The sequence below is a fragment of the Felis catus genome, chromosome C2, assembly GCF_018350175.1.
Source record: "Felis catus isolate Fca126 chromosome C2, F.catus_Fca126_mat1.0, whole genome shotgun sequence".
Lineage (NCBI taxonomy): Eukaryota > Metazoa > Chordata > Mammalia > Carnivora > Felidae > Felis > Felis catus.
In genome coordinates, this window is record NC_058376.1 from 97,860,695 (window position 1) to 97,878,197 (window position 17,503).

Here is a 17,503-nt window from a genome sequence, read left to right on the forward strand (position 1 = left end):
TAGTTTGTGTATTAATCATTAATTATCTCTGAGAAATGGAGTGAAAGGTAAAATAAGTAATAATTATTTCTTGGCAAAGCTATAAAGCAAACCAGGTTTTTAAATGTACACAGTATTAATATCTCATAACAAAACGCCCTTAAAGGATATGCTGGAAGACGCTATTTTTAAAAAGGCAATTCACAGTCAAATGAATAAATAATATTGCTAAATTCTGAGGATTTTCTAGGAACAAGGTATTTCCTGGTCCCCACTGTGTACAAGAGTGTATACAGATGCATATATAACGAGGTATTATAGACCATGTTTGATGAGGCTGATTTATCAATTTTTCATATCTTCACCATATATATTTTGGTCATGATTTTGAAACAGTTTACTCTAGCTTACACTAAACTACACAGGTCCAGAAAAAAGCTAATGAAAACCAAAAGATATGTACAAGGTTTAAGATGAACTAGTGAAGTCAGGTATTTGAAAATAACGCTTTACCCATTTACTTACTACAATTTATAAAATTAATGCACCATGCAACTGGGTTGTCAACCGGCAGGAAAAGATCAGACACACACCTGCCACGGGCCCCAGTTTATTCAGCCCAGGCTGCAGAGCCCACAGGAAGTGGTAACCCAGAGAAAAAGCAGGGTCAGCACATACTTATGCACTTTCCCTTTGTACATTGGCTTCTATGAGGCGGCTGCACCCAGTGACAATCTCGGGGCAGAGGAGCCTTCTACAATACTGTCCTTTTGTACTCAGGTTGATATTACCATTTCAACTTATACAAACTGATGCTTCTATTTAAATGAGTATTTCTAAATATGAGGCTTCTCTGGTTCTTGAACCACATTCTCTCTGGAAGAGAGTGTCAGTACCCAGACAGCTCTAGATAATATTTCTGCCCCTTGGCACTCCAGTATTCCAGCAGCCCTGTCTCCCCACAAACAGCACACAGTGACAAGCACACACTGGGAACAGAATTTCCTCTTTCCTTGTGTTCTCCTGCTTTGTCACTGCAGGCATCTACAAGCCGAACTGCCTACTGGGACAATCAAGTAGCTTCCTTGTTCACGATCTTAAAAAAAAAAAAAAAAAAAAAAAAAAAAAAAAATTACTAAAACAACATGTACAGTGATACTGAGCAAACACATTTAGAAAATTGTGTTTCAGTTCGCATGGAGCATTAACAGTCCCCTTTACTCAGTTAACGGATGCACACACATTCACCTAAGACTGATGTGCTTCTGCCAAGCTTCCGAGTCACAACGACCTCATCCCTCCTGCGGTGTTTGAATTCCAACTTCAGAGAACTGCCTACTTAGTTTGTAAGTCCTTCACGTTTCAGGGCTCAGTTTTAGGTATCAGTTTTTTATCTGAGAAATCCCGAGCACTGCCGCCACCCCTCCACTTTTGTGTGAAGGTTTAGATCACTCTCCTTTGTTTAGGAAGGTAAGGTTCAGCCTGTATGTAAATATGGACTCTCAAAACCCACGCTGTGGGAGACACGATGGCTGCCCGTGGGAGATCAAGTGCACTGCTGTAGAACAGCGGCCAGGGGTGCATGTGGTGCAGGGACTGAATCCAGGGGCAGAGAACACAGCTCCCCTGCTAGCCTATGAACTTGGGCCATCAACGTCAGGCTGCTGTGGCATCCTTTCTTCCTTCTGTACTCTAGGGAACTCAAAGAAAAGGTGGAAGTAGAATAGGGGAGCTTTGAAGCTCTAGATCTGGATGGAAATTTAGCAGGTACCTCTCTTAGTTGAAAGAGACCTTAAGACATATATGGTATTTAATAAGTGGGAGGTATTACCATTCAGTAGAACTTGGAAATATAAGTCAGACTCAAAGGTCTGCTCTTAAACCTAACACTATACTGCTGTCTGATATACCCTGCAAAGACCCAAACCTGGGCCTCATTACTCTCATTGAATGTTATCGAGTATAAGGCCAAGAAGTTGAAGTCACTATACGGTAGTGGTATCTGTCATCCAATAGCACAGCTATTTGGAAACCAATGCATTTAACATGAGTATCAAATTTTAGGTTAATAAACATTTTTCCTTCATATAAAACAAAACCAACCTATTGCCAACCAACAAGCATTCCAGCAAACAAGGCCACGTCGATTATGTTCATAAGCATTTTTATTTCCAAGTGAATGTACCATGAGATAAATAAGCTAACACATGATGTATGATCTTTGGCAAATCACATGCCTTCTCTCAGTCTTAGCTTCCTCTTTCATGAAATTAAGATGCCAATCCCTACTCCACACTAGTATTGAAGAAATAAATGAGATAGTGTGTGTTTGAAGCACTCATTTTAAGCTACAAGTTATATTAATAATAGCATTATCATTAGAGAATATGTTTCCTAGGTTTGTATATTTGCTAAGTCAAGGAAGAGGCTTTAGACCAAAATGAGTATTTTATCATTCCTGCTCACCCATCTAATGCAGCACAATCAGCCATTCATTCAGCCAAGATCAAAAGAGCACCATGAAGTTACCAAAATTTATAAGCACGGGATCTTGTCCTCAAGGAACTCCCATCATTGTACAAAAGCATATAATCAGTTATAGTCCTTACCTTTTTAATGAAAGAGATTCTTTTAAGAATCAGGAGAAGGGTAAATAACCTCTTCAGAAAATGTACGCCTGTGGATAACAGAACATTATTTTCACTGACCAGGATACTCACTGGCCTCAGGAACCCCTGGTCTACATGGCAGATGGGCCAGATGCAGAAAGAAGCAGTGTTTGGTGGACCTGTGGCTCTGCGGTGTATCCTTATGGGGGGAAAGAGATGTCAAAACCACTAATGTATCTCTAGGCTTCTGGAGGTGTCCTGGAAAGAACAGCCATATGTCTGTGAGAGAGGGCTCTTCCCAGGGCAGTGAGCGGCAGCCGCTGATTTACATGCGGCTTAAATCAGGAAACTCTTTAGTAAATATTTAAAGAACTCTGTTCTGGAAACACACATTTTATCTATAGTTAAGTGATCTTTCCTTCTTTTAAAGGCAAAATTTCCAGGGTGCAAGAAAAATGACTTCTGTTAGACTGGCCCAGTCTTTCTGATCCTACTTTACCCTACCCCTGGTCACTGGCCCTTTCCTGTCTGGTGCCTCTGAACTACTCCTTCTGAGGATTTTTTTTTTTTTTTTTTTTTAATCTGGGGAGAAGGGAAGATTTTCTTCCCTTCTTCTACCTTCTCAGTGGGGAGTGTTCTCCATGGATCTATTCTTGGCTCTCTTCTCTTCCGTGTAACGTTCTTCTCCTGTCTGCTGGTGAACTTCTCTCAAAGCAAAGATATTTCAACTATTATCCCTATTCATATTATTCCCAAGTAAGTAAAAGTCTAGCCCTGGCTTTATTTTTAATCTTAATTTGTGATGTGCATTGCAAATTATCTTGGGATTGTCTTAGCCTTTGACTCTGGCAGGCACTTCTAATTCAAGGTGGCTCAAACAGGACTCTGTCTTATCAACCAAAACCATTCTTTTCTTTTCTTTCTTTCTTTCTTCCTTCCTTTTTTTAATTTTTTAAAAAAAATTTAATGTTTATTTACTTTTGAGAGAGAGATAGAGCATGAACGGAGGAGGGGCAGAGATAGAGAGAGGGAGACACAGAATCTGAAGCAGGCTCCAGGCCCCGAGCTGTCAGACAGAGCCCAGTGCAGGTCAAACCCAAGAACCATGAGATCATACCTGAGCCAAAGTCGGCCGCTTAACCAACTGAGTCACCCAGGTCCCTTTCTTCCTTCTTTCCTTCCTTCCTTCCTTCCTTCCTTCCTTCCTTCCTTCCTTCCTCCCTCCCTCCCTCCCTCCCTCCCTCCCTCCCTCCCTCCCTCTTTCTTTCTTTCTTTCTTTCTTTCTTTCTTTCTTTCTTTCTTTCTCCATCAAAGTCTTTGACTCCTTTCAATCTCCCTTTTCCTTACGTTCAATGAGCTGTCAATACTTACTCCATACTGCATTCCCGACACTTCTATCCATTATCCCATAACCATTCCCATGGCCATGGTGGCAGTTCCTCTTAATGCATTCTCAAGGACCCACCATTTTCAGCCATTCTCTGAAGTCTAGGTTACTGCCCTCTTTAATCCAACGTATGCATTGCCTCCAGATGAATTGTTTTGATTGTACCATTACGAACAGGTATACTTACAAAATCTTACAAAATCTTACGCTCTTCCTCATGCCCATTAGAGTAAAGCCCAAAATCTTTAGTCTCACTGTAGTGTGATCCAACATGTTTCTACCCACTATTCCCCTTTCAGGGATCCTGCAATTCTTGCCAGACTCCCTTTTGCAATACATATCCCAGAATTTCTCCCTCCTGTTGCTGGCTTGTGTAGTTCTTTCTGGAACTACTTCAACCTGGTTCCATATGTTCATATCCTAACCACTCCTCAAGGTTCTGCTCTACTTCCATTTCCTTCATGAACACCCTCCTGATTCTTCAGTTACAACAACAATTTCCCCCTCCTCTGAAATGTTGGCACATTTCATCTCTACCTCTCCAATAGCACATACCACTGCTTCCTCCCATTACAGATAATTCTGTACACGAGCCATCTCTTTTCCTGGGTTTTCTGAAGGCACAGATGTCAGTGCATTCATCTTTGTATATCTTAAAAGAATCAGAATAAGCACTTAATGATTTACACACAGTAGGTACCACATATTTGTTGAACTAACATAGCTTGAGATGTAAAGGCTCACAAATGCTGCACGAGAAGGAAAAGCAGGAATAGCTGCTGCTTCTAAATTCTCAAAGCTAATGTAATCTTAGTCCACAGGTAGTAGCTCATTTCCATTTTTTATTCCCTTTGATAAAGTGTTTCCTTATTGAGTCGGAGACGCTCTTTCCAGACTGACAAAGTGGCATTGTCACCAATGCTGGCATAATGCAATGGCTGGACACGGGATGCATTAACAAACAAGCGCACCACCTTGAAAAATCACCAAAGGTGCTACCCAAATGTTACTGTATTAACATTAGTCTACAAAATGCCGGGGCCCCACCATTAATCATAATAATCAACACATTCTAAAACGAATTACTCTTACATGGAGCATTACTTCATAGATTCATTATTTTCAAGCTACTGAATAAAATGCCTTTACATAAAAACAAGGGGCTGCAGTGCCGGAATAGTAGTTGATTGTGCTGTTGCTAGAAAAGGCAGAAGTAGTTGAGCTATGAATAAATTACCATTAACTCTTGCATCTCTCCTTTATGGTACTAGTGGCCGGACAGGTTGTGGCCCGTGCATGTGTGCATTTTGCTTTAGAAAACACTGCGTTCGAACAGGTCAGGGAATTAAATCTTATAATTGAGGGATGAGTGATCACAGAGCTGAAAGCTAGCACAGTAAGAAAGACTTAAAAAAAAATCTTTCTTAGTAGTTAATGGTATTTATAGAAAGATGGATTATTCATAAATACAACTTGTTGCCTTTTTTGGATAACCCAATTATTTGAAATAAAAAAAAATGGTTTCATAATTGCGAACTGAGGAAAACTGAAAGTATTCTTTAGATGGTGAAAAGAATTGCTGAGGAAGATCCTTTCTCCAACAAAAAAACAGCCACAGAAAATAACTAAGGAAGAGGTGCCTGGGTGGCTCAGTTGGTTAAGTGTCCGACTTAGGCTTAGGTCATGATTTCACGGTTTGTGGGTTTGAGCCCCACGTTGGCTCTGTGCTGACAGCTCAGAGCCTGGAGCCTGCTTCAGATCCTGTGTCTTCCTCTCTCTGACCCTCCCCCACTCACACTCTATCTCTCTCTCTCCAAAATAAACATTTAAAAAAAAGGAAGAAGATAGAAAGAAAGAAAGAAAGAAAGAAAGAAAGAAAGAAAGAAAGAAAAGAACTAAGGAAAAAATATCTAAAGCAAAGAACACTATCTTGAAGCACTCTGGCCTATTAATTCTCATATTTTTGCATGTAGTTATTTTTTAAATGTTTTTATTTATTTATTTTGAGAGAGAGAGAGACAGAGAGACAGAGAGAGAGAATGAGCAGGGGAGGGGCAGAGAGAGAGAGGGAGAGAGAGAATCCCAAGCAGGCTCCATGCCCAGAGTTGGCGCTGGATGTGTGGAGATTGATCCTACAACCATGAGATCATGACCTGAGCAGAAATCAAGAGTAGGATGCTTAACCAATGAGCCATCCAGGCACCCCACATCTAGGTATATTACACTGGGATAGGGGCAAAACAGTTTTATAAAAATAATGCCTCTTACAATTACATAAAAGAATGAATGTATCAGTCACATATAAGAATAAATATTTCATCATGAAAAGAAGACTGTTCTTCAAAGTGGATATGTTTGAATTCATGGTTTCACTAATTTTTTTTTTCTTTTCTCCCCCCTCCCACCATCCCCCCCGGCAGGGTTAGCACTGGGTGTTTGGAAACCACTGCCCTGTTTGGTTAGTTCTAGTTCACTTGGTGGAATTTGGAACGGAAATTTGGAATTGTTCTCTGATTCACTAAGAGAAAGGGCTGACCTAGATCAGCAGCAATGAAGCTGGAAAATTTGTCAAAGAATTTGTCACACACAAAAAAAGGAGTCATTACCTTGTGAAACAATCCATATTTTACCAACCTATAATTTAGCAAATTTCCTCAACTGTAACATGCGTAATGTTCGTCTCCACCCCCAATGTTAACTCTTCTGAAATTAGAATAAATCTTATAATCAATGTCCAAAGAAACCAGCCAGTCCTCAGATGCAAAGCTGTGCCACTGTGGTCATTTCCTGCCTAAGTGTCATCGCCTGAATAAGTGTAAACTTTCAGCTACTTTTTTATCCTTGTTTTCTCAGTCGACTTGTTTTCTTTGGTGGTGCCTCCCACAGTTGAGTTTTTGCTTAAACTTGGAGGCAGAATTATCTTCAATAGCACTGTGCTGTATGGCAGAAAAGGAGCCACGGAGGCAGAGAACAGAGAAGAGGATGTAGATTTACTATAAGTGATGCAAGCATTTACCACTCGAGAAATGAACTGACTGATTTTCTTGTGAAACAGCAGCCAAACGTTTTACAAAGGATTCACGAATATAAGACCCATGTAAGTAAATGATTTGTGCAAGTGGATATATCTCTTGTCCTCGGGATATGTACAAAAGAACGGTCTGTCGGATGCCAAGCAGCACAATTAGAGGCAGAAGAATGTGCCAAATCTCTCAATATAAATCATAGTATTTTCAAAGCCAGGAAAGGTGAATGACACATGCATACTTTGTGGAGGACTGTTGCTCAAGTGCTAGGCTGTCAATAGCTTCCTGATAACTTTCAAATTAGTTGTATAGATGTGTGGAGGGGTGTGGGGTAGACTAGTCAAATAATCAAAAGGAAATGGAGAGAACACACGAGCAATTTTTGAAATGCCTTAAGATTATATTTTCAATCACAAAGGTCTACAAGTTTTGATCAGAAAATGCATTATGAAGAGTATCATGTCATGTGCCTCATAGATAATGGCCAGAAGTGATTCAGAACAATGAAAAGAAGGCTCTGACTGAAAAATCTTGCTTATTAAGGGCATAATATGCTAGGGTATAAATAAACATACTTCATTGTGCTATTTTTAAAAAAGAACTGTATAATTTTCTCCTTAAAATGTTCTTTCTCCCAAGAAAGATGTTATTAAAGATGTATTTTAAAACCAAGAGATCAGAACTAAGGAAATAAAGGAATGCAGGAGGTTTAATTCTTTAATCACAACATTTATGAAATTATGATCCTTCCATCCTTTTCTTTTTTTTGCTTCTCACCCCAGCTATCTAGCCCACTGTGATTCTTTCCATACTCTTACATTTTGCCAAAAAAAAAAAAAAAAAAAAAATCACATCTTTATGTTTTTTTCCTGTTCTACTGAATCAAGCAAAAAGGAAAGCTTATCAGGTATCTCAGAAATAAGGAGAAAATGGCCAGGTAAAATCAAAGGGGCAGAACTATGGAGAGAGTAAGCTACAGATACATAATTTACCAGAAAAAAATTATGAAAGACTTGAAAATGGACCAACATGATTACTGGATGTCTTCAGTGAAAAACTATGGATTATCTAGAACATACCTTCCAGGGTCTCTGACTATGAGTTTGGAACCCTTCATCTTCTTTGAACAATGTTACAGCTCTCTAAGATAAAGATCATTGATAGGGATGCAAATAATTCTTATCTATAAAAAATACTTAGTGTACATGTATGATTGAATGCAATTGATTATTGCCCTGTGGATATTGACTAGTTTTGTATCTACTATGCAACTGTGTTTCAGTATTCCTCATGAGTTTATATATTCATCTGCCTTTTGGATTCTCTAATGAATTGGTTATAGAGCCTCCTGAGTCATCGCTTCTCGGCCTTTTGGCTAAGATCAAGTGTAGTATCTGTTCTTATCAGTTTAATAGCTTCCTGAGTCTCTCATTAGTTAATGAGCTACAGAAAATCTTTGATATTTTTTTCATTTTATATTTGTTTGAGAGTCAAGATTATAACCCTTAAAAAATAATGATAATTTTACTAATTTTAAAAATCCTTGCAGTTGGAAATTTTTCTTTCCAAAAATATTTATTTTCATGGGATACTCCAACAATCAAAGTGGGAAGGAACTGGAACATTAGTCTTTTATTATTGAATATTCCATAATTATTGGTTGAATTAGTACTATATCAGTGGTACCCCAGAATGATTTAGTAGAACTCTGTGGCTTGGAATTACTGATCACATAGCAGCTGGCACTGAGCGGCTGTGCAACAGGCCTAAAGTTCTTGGGTATTTTGCATGCATCCAAATAGAAGGTTAGGCCTGGAAGAGTCTATGGTGGCCTGCTCATTAAGGGACTAACTAACCTTGGAAATGTTGAGAAACAACCAAGGGAAAATGTGCTAAAACTCCCCAGAATTTGTAAAGTGCTTTGGTATATATGAACATATTAAGTTTGAATTCCTCAGCATCAGGAGGAGGCTAACTGGAATGAAGATGAACTGTGACTTAGAAGATTTCTTTTCCTTAAAGAAGATGTGGTATATACATATATATTGGAGTATTACGTGGCAATCAAAAAGAATGAAATCTTGCCATTTGCACCTATGTGGATGGAACTGGAGGGTATTATGTTAAGTGAAATTGGTCAGTCAAAGACAAATATCATATGACTTTATTTACGCATATGAGGAATTTAAGATACAAAACAGATGAAAATAAGGGAAGGGAAGCAAAAATAATATAAAAACAGGGAGGGGACAAAATATAAGAGACTCTTAAATATAGAGAACAAATAGAGGGTTGCTGGAGGGGTTGTGGGAGGGGGGATGGACTAAATGTGTAAGGGGCATTAAGGAATCTATTCCTGAAATCATTGTTGCACCATGTACTAACTAACTTGGATGTAAATTAAAAAATAAATAAATTAAAACAAAACAAAACAAAAGAAAAAGAAAAAGTGTCCACACAAAAACTTTAAAAATAAATAAATAAATAGCGAGCAGATATTTTGAGGAAAAAAAAAAAATTCCTTTCTTTGCGGATGCCCAAGGCTTCCAAAGAGTTTTGGAGTTTTTTGGTGCCAAATATCCTGTAACTAGTAGGAGGTAAGGGTTATAAACTTTCAAGAACACTTCACAACAAAGATAACCTCTTGGGAAACTGTTTAGCTCCATAAATCAATGATGAATAAATGAGACTCTGGTCAAATATTTTCCCATGTTAGGCCGTAAGAAATTTCTAAAATCCAAAAACCAAAATACTCAATTACTCTGTGTCCTTCAGAAAGTTAGAAAAATGCAGTCCAGCAGAACTTTCTGGAATGACATAAATGTTACATATGTGTACTTGTTCAATGAGGTAGCCATTTGCTACCTGTGGCTATTGGGTGCTTGTAATGTGGCCAATACAACTGAAAACCAAGTATTTTAATTTTAATTTTAATTTTAATTAATTTCAATAGCCACATACGGCTAGTGGGTATCATATTTGACAACGCAGAGCTAGAGGTAGGCCAAATAGATTTACTCTTCATAACACTGGTTCTTGACCAAATAGCCTATAACACAAGCGCTTAAAACAAACAGAAAAATTAGAATGAACTCCAAAAACCATGTCTCCTTACATAAGATATTTTGTTTATAAACATACTCCTTTTCTTCAAGAGATCTCAATTAATAAAGAGGCTCCATTGAGAATTCCAAAGGCTTTTGATTAAAGTGGGTGACTACTGGGAAAAGTAAAGTCAATGCCAACAAGCACCAGTGAGCTGGCAGATCCCAGCCCTCCTGGAAATGTGACTTGGGCTTTCCATAAAGTGGTAATGAATAATTCTGTTTGGCACAAGCAGGGAGACTTTGTCCTTGCCAGTGAATGACTTCCTTTGGAATATTGTCAGGAGAGCTAGACAAGTGACACACAAGCCCTAAGGCAAGATTCAGGCAGTCGTTTCAGAGAGATGGGTTAAAACGTCATCATCAATCAAGGTCATGTGTGGCTCAAGGCCATTTTGAAACTAAGCCAGGCATTAATGGTCTTAGCTTACCCATTAATACTTTAAGAAATCCCTACTGATTGCTCTCCCCCAGCCTATGGGCTTAGCTGTTTAAAAGACTGCAGAATGTTCCTGCTGGAAACACCTTGACCAGACCCTCATTTTATAGGTGAGGAAATGGAGTCATTTGTACTGAACAACTTCTTACATACAAAGGATGTTTAATGAGCTATGAGAGAGGCTAAAAAACATACAAATTTGAAATGTGAATGCAATCTCTAGAATTCAATTCACTCATTCATTCAGTCAGTGGTTCAAAAAATACTTATTCTTGATAACTGCATGCCAGGTCCTGTGCAAAATGCTAGGGATACAGAAGATAACAGGAAGATACAAAATATATGCTTTTGTGGTATTTCCCTTCATGTATTAGGTATACATTCTTTAAAGAGATCTCCAGCTTTTAATTCAGAGCTTTAAATATATTGGATTTTCTAATCCCCGATATGAAAATGTTGCTTATGTAATAAAGTTTTTACAAGCGGGCTATGCCCCTGAAAATCTGAAAATACTCAGCTGTAAGGGTGCTTCTCAATTGTTTTGCTAATGGAGGGAGTATGAGCCTCACTCACCCTCCAATCATTCACTAATGCTTGAGTGTATCCAGAAGGGCTGGGAAATGAGGTAAAACATCCGGAGAAATTATGTCAAGAAAAAATTCTCACAGAAAGACTTTCAGAGTGTTTAAAGCCAGTTTTAAACTGGTCTGGATAATGCACAGTCAGAACTATAAATACAGTATGGTAATGCGATGACACCCTAATAGAGGACAGTAGTTAGGGCTGTTAGCCACACCCACCACAGTATCCCAGATACAAGGTATTTACATTTGTATTTATACCAAATTATATTTGGGTTATATTTAGCGTTCCTGTCTTGTCTTTCTTTTACACATTCTCTGTCTCTCCCCTTTATTTTACTATTTTAGCTTGAAGAGCCCTCACGGCTGGTGTTGGGTTTCACCTTCGGCTTTTACCTCTTGCCTTATTTCATAAGATCATGTGTGAGGGTTTGAGGACATCCCTAAATTCTTCTGAGGTGAAATGCTTAGGTTCACTTTGCCTCAGGTCTGTTGAGACCACACAAAGCTGTTTTCTTATCTTGGCTAATAAGTATAATATTCTCAAGACCCGAGTGCTCTGGTAGTAAAATGGCATAAGCTCATGGGTTTCTGACACCGAGATGATTGCAGAAGGATATTAATATTAGGTTGAATTTTGTGAAATTGCCATTTTTATAAGTCAAAGTGGTCAAATAATGGCACCTTCATATGCTTCAACCTACTATCTAGTGAGAATTTGCTGTGCTGCAGGCTGAGGGTTAGAACTTTCATTTGCTGTTTCACTACTTTTTATTTCATGCAGTTATTTCAGTATTTTGAAAAGTCACAATATCTCACACTTTTAAAATGCATACTAGTTGAGAAGCTGGAAAATATTTATTATAATTTTTCTCTTAGAATTCTTTCACCTTGTGTTAGAAATGCTAGAAACTGACACAAACACCAACCTAAATTAGGTGACTCTTTCTTGAAAAGAAAAAACAAACAAACAAAAAATACTTGTGGCTTACTTACTGTACCCTGGGGAAATTAAGTTACAGGCATTGTTTTCTAGACAGTCTTTTGCAGGACTACAGAGCATGGGGAAAATGAAAGTGAGAAAGAATGTGTCAAAAACTAATTTTACTGCTTTGTTTTTTAATACTCCTATAAACTAAAAATACAAAATTACTCTGATATTGATGAATGTATTAATGCTGCCTGAAAAAATCCACCTGTTAACTCTATTTATAAACCTGCCACACACACTGTGTGTGGGGGATTTCTAAAAGAAAGTTTGGTTTCCTCTTCCTGTTCATCACTGTCAGTGTCTGAAAAAGCAACTTGTAATTTTTGTTGCCTGGGCCAACAAGGGAAACATTAAGTAGATATAAAAAGGCTCCATGAAAGTATTCTGGTTACATCTCCCTGTAAATTTCAGAACCACATTTACAATATAGTAATAGCTGTAGGAAGTGTGTAGAAAGATGATTAAGGAAATCAGCCAATGTTAATGTTGAATAGGCAAAAAAAAAAAAAAAAGATAAGCAAATGAGAGAGAGAGGAGAAGAAGAAGTTTGGGGTGACAGTGTACTTCTCCTCCACAAAGCAGAGTTTAAAGCAATCTAAATAAAAATCAACCCTTATCATTTTCAGAGATCTGGAGAGACATGGATTGAATTGTTTTCTTCTGCATCTTCTAAGTTTCACGGTTCTCACTGACTGGAAATGGTCCTTTTTATCAAACTCCTTCCTTATACAGCAGCTCAAGGCTTTCCCCATGGTTGGGCAGGTCAAATGGGAGGGATATTTTATGGATCTTATATTGGTCACCAGTGCCCACTGCCCTGGCACACCGTGAGAGCATGTTGCTCTCCTCAGTCAACCACTGAAAGAAAGATCGCACAAGAGTCATGGTGAAATGCAGGCAAGGATGTCTACTTTTCATTTTCCTAACTAGGGAGCTGCTTCTTACATATCCTAAACGTTATTGAAAGTTAAAGCTAGTTGTGTCAGAGAAATTTCAGAGAATATTTTTAGGACTCCAAGATATGTGTCAGGGTCTATCTTGCAGACAACTTGCCTATACATAAATTAGAATAAAATGAAATTGTTCTCTTAAGTTAACTTTTTAAAAAATACATACAGATAATTGGCCCTGCGGAGAATGACTGAATGATGGGCATCAGGTTGGTTTGAGCCTCACAGATTTTACAGTGGAATAGATCTACAGATCTATATTTTAAATATACAGTTAGAGTCCCAGTAAGAAAAACAATGAGAGTCAAAGTTCAACTTGAGTTAAGCTCAAGAGAATCTACTCAGATAGGAGGGATATGCTGTCATATTTTCTCATTTCTAGTGTTGCTTGAGAGTCTACATGTGAGTGTCTGAGATCTTGAAGGCTAGGGAATTGTTAATACGCTTTAAGAATATGATAGGAATATCTCAGTTTCAAATTAAAAGAGAAATTCTTCCTATAAAACAGATCATCTGACATCAGTTTTCTCCCCAGAGACCAATTACTTCATGGAATTCTAGAGCTGAAATAACGTAACGGGCTAGTCATCTATACATAATAAACAAATCATGGCTAATCCTCATAATAAGCTGGAAGGTAACCCCATTTTACAGTTTAAAAAGCTCAAATTCAGTGAGTTTAAGATATTTTACCATGTTCACATGGCTTACTAAGGAGTGAAAAGGGGATCTGAACTTTCATCTGAAGGCTTCGAATCTCATGCTATTTTTACTGTGCCACGCTGCCCCAGGTGGATAGGACTTAGAGGTCACTTGGTCCACTTCTCATATTGAATGCAGGAATTCCACAAAACCAACTCTGCTTAAATTCCTTGTGTGTGTGTCAGCTTTGTGTTTGTGTGTGTATGGGTGTGGAGGGGGGAGGAGGGACCTCTGAGTTTTTTATTGGATTCCATGCTAGCAAGGTATCTTGTAGTTTAGATGAAATCTCACCGCCTTTAACATACAGATCCTATGTTTGCCTATAATGCTACAACAGGCTTTAAGTAAAAAAATATATTAATTAGGGTCTTACCCTGCTATAGAGTACATTATAATACTTTAACTTTTTTAACTAGAGAAAGTTAAATTGGTAAAACCTTCACAGACAACACAATTCAAAAGTTATGAAAAGGCTTATAGTGAAGATCTTCTATCTCCTATCCCCTCGTTTGCCAATTTCTCTTGGTGGAACCAACCAATGTCATCATCCAGAGATATCTCATATATGTACAGTATATACATTTCATCTTTTGTTATAGAAGTAATAACATAATATGCATCATATACACAGTGGTGTGCAACCTCACTTTTTCATTTAGCAACACATTTTGGAAACTATTTGCTATCATTACATAAAAGGCTTCCTCGTTGTTTTTTTTTGTTTTGTTTTTTAGCAGCTTCACAGCATTTTACTGTATGGATTGCCATAAAATACTTAATTAGTCTCCTACCAATGGGAATTTAGATTATTACAATCTTTTGCTATTACAAATAATGAGATAATGAGTAATTTCAGAAATAGATCATTTCACAGGTGTGCAATGATCTCTGCAGGGTAAATTCCTCGAAGTTAAGCTGCTAGGTCAAAAAACACAAGTACTTGTAATTTTGATAAATATTGCCTACTGACCCTACATTGAAATTACACCATTAAAAGCCCTAGAAAGAAATAAGGAAGACCTATACAGAAGAAAAATTGAAATATTCCTAAAAACTAGACACAAAAAAAGACTAGAATGTTTCATCTCCTATGTAATCTTCCTAAAATAAGGACACATGAGCATGTTGAATGACACCATAGGGATACAGTCAACAAGATCCAGGTGGTAGGAAACTCCACAGGACAACTTCAGTTTCAACAAATAAAATGCAGGAATAAAGGCCAGTGAGAGTTGGGGAGGCAGGAAGCCAGTGGCTTCAAAGAGTCTCGAGAGACATAGCCATAGGTTGCTATGCCTGACCTTTATTTGGATGCTGGGTGAAACAAGCAAACTTTAAAAATCACATATGGTATTATGAGACAATGTGGAAAATGACTAAGATCAATGGAAATGGACATCTTCTCCATAGATAGGAATATTCAATACCATAAAGATTTCAGTTCTCCCTACACTACTGTATGCATTTAGTGTAATTTCAGTAAAAATAGCAACCTTTAAAAATTAGATAAGCCATTCTAAAGTTCACATAGAAAAAACTAAGCAAGAATAGCAAAAGAAAAAAAATTCTGGGGAAAAAATAATACCGATGAAATACTAAAATGCATTTAAAAACTATAACTGGGGTGCCTGGGTGGCGCAGTCGGTTGAGCGTCCGACTTCAGCCAGGTCACGATCTCGCGGTCCGTGAGTTCGAGCCCCGCGTCAGGCTCTGGGCTGACGGCTCAGAGCCTGGAGCCTGTTTCCGATTCTGTGTCTCCCTCTCTCTCTGACCCTCCCCCGTTCATGCTCTGTCTCTCTCTGTCCCAAAAATAAATAAACGTTGAAAAAAAATTAAAAAAAAAAACTATAATAATTAGAAGAGGGTGGTAAGAAATATAATTTGGTATATGATAAAACTTGGCATGTCCAATCGGTGGGGTAGGAGATTACTGAGTACATGCTAAGAACAGAATATCCATATATTAAAAAATAAAGAAGATGAGTACTTTGTACTTTAAATTAAAATAAATTTCAGATGGGTCAAACTTTAAAAGTGAAAATTGAAGCTTTAAAATTCCAGGGAGAAATCCTGGGAACATAGAAACGACCCAGGAGCCATTAAAGAAATGATTAATATGACTGTAGGGAAAATTAAAAAATCTGTACAGCAAAAACCACAGAGTGAAGTCAAAGGGAAGTGACAAACTGAAAAATCTTAAATTACAGATAAAAAGATAATTTTCCTACCTTATACAAGACCTCTATAAATCTAGAAAATCAACAAAAATCCTATAGAAAATTAGGCAAAGGACATGAATAGATCTTTCACTAAAATGATACTTAAAAAGCTTTTAACCACATAATAATATGGTCAAACTTTTTGATAATTATTAAAACTACACTCAGGTACCATTAGTTACATATCAGAATGATGAAAGTAATATTAAGGCCTAAATTCTTAATTATTTAAGAATGACTCTAAGGCCATCTGACTTGTAGAAAAAAAATGACTGGGGCAAAAAAGCAATAACGTCTTAGAAGTTATAGAACATTCCTGTAATCTTTAGGCTTGTGTTATGGTTCTAACTTATGCAAAGGTCACAACATCAGATGATCTCTCTAATCCAGAATGTAATGGAAAAACTAGAACAAATAAAATCTTTAAGTTTTAAAAAATAGTCAAAAATAAAAATCCATAAAGATACACATTTTGTATTAAAACTTGTACACTTGACTCAGAGGGGCATGCCGTGGACCCTACTTCAGAATATTTACTTTTATTTTATATACAGTCCTAACATAAATTTTTGTTTTGATTTGGTTTCCCATCTTTAGCAATTACAAGAAAGAAAAAAAAAAAAGAGGGAGAGAGAAAGGTTGCGGGAGACAGGCATACTGACTTTAGGAAGAAGCCACAAAAAATGTTGGTCTACAGGAAATGAAAAACTATGTAGATCTGATATAAAGACTTAAAGCCTAGGATGACTCACTATAGGCACATTTCCTATGAGAATCATGGTATTACTGCAGCATCCAGTGTTAGATATTCATGAGGATGCCCTTCAGCCGTCTCAAAAATAATTCTTACTCTGCTCAGGACATATGGAAGGATGCATATAATACATGTTAGATAAACTACCCATAAGCCATTGGAAACAAAATATTGGGATATTTACCAAGATATGTTTCATTTGTCTAGAAAACTCAATTGTGCAAATTCCTCCTTGGACACAGCTAAGTGTGATCAATCTAGTTTAAAAGACAAATAATAAATTGTCACTGGTATGCTCTTGTGCTTTTGTTTTTTACCCACAAGTCAGCTTTTCCAAGCTTCCATAATTCTGAATTGAATAATACCTAACTTACCTTGTAATTACTTAAGGAATAGTTTTGTGGGTTTATGACCTTACTGCAGAACATGTCATATTTCAGAATTACTTGCCTTAATGTAATTATGTTAATGAAGTGAGATTATGTTCACATTTGAATCTGCATGGCTTCATAATGGCAGCAGTCGGCATCATCTGTTGACAGCTCTCCTCAGTGTCTGAGGCAGGGAGGCTCTCTGGTCAATTTTCTTTTTGGTTGTGGTTTTCTTTGATGTTCTTCACTTTTTAGCAATGAACACGGATGGCATTTTAAAACTCAATTTTTTGACGATGAAGTTACTAGGCAACAAAAGGTGTCCTCAGAGGGGTGAGTTACTTTAAGATTGAGAATCTAGTATGATTAGATAGTGTGTGCGTAGCCTCTA

General features: G+C 37.5%; 1 protein-coding gene and 1 pseudogene across 4 annotated transcripts in view; one reads left to right on the forward strand and one right to left on the reverse strand.

Annotated features, from left to right (window-relative positions):
• SERPINI1 (serpin family I member 1) overlaps positions 1-17,503 on the reverse strand; it is a 71,388-nt gene that overhangs the window by 25,840 nt on the left and 28,045 nt on the right. Inside the window, exon 1 of one of the 4 annotated variants that reach the window (XM_045037303.1) lies at positions 12,343-12,348. The exons of 2 other annotated variants lie outside the window; for them this stretch is intronic. The gene's annotated coding sequence lies outside the window, so the exon portion shown is untranslated. Of the gene's footprint in view, positions 1-969; positions 994-12,342; positions 12,349-17,503 lie in introns of those variants that run through there. One more of the 4 variants, XM_045037302.1, reaches the window with a different exon arrangement.
• Positions 8,357-8,478, forward strand: LOC111556479 (annotated as a pseudogene).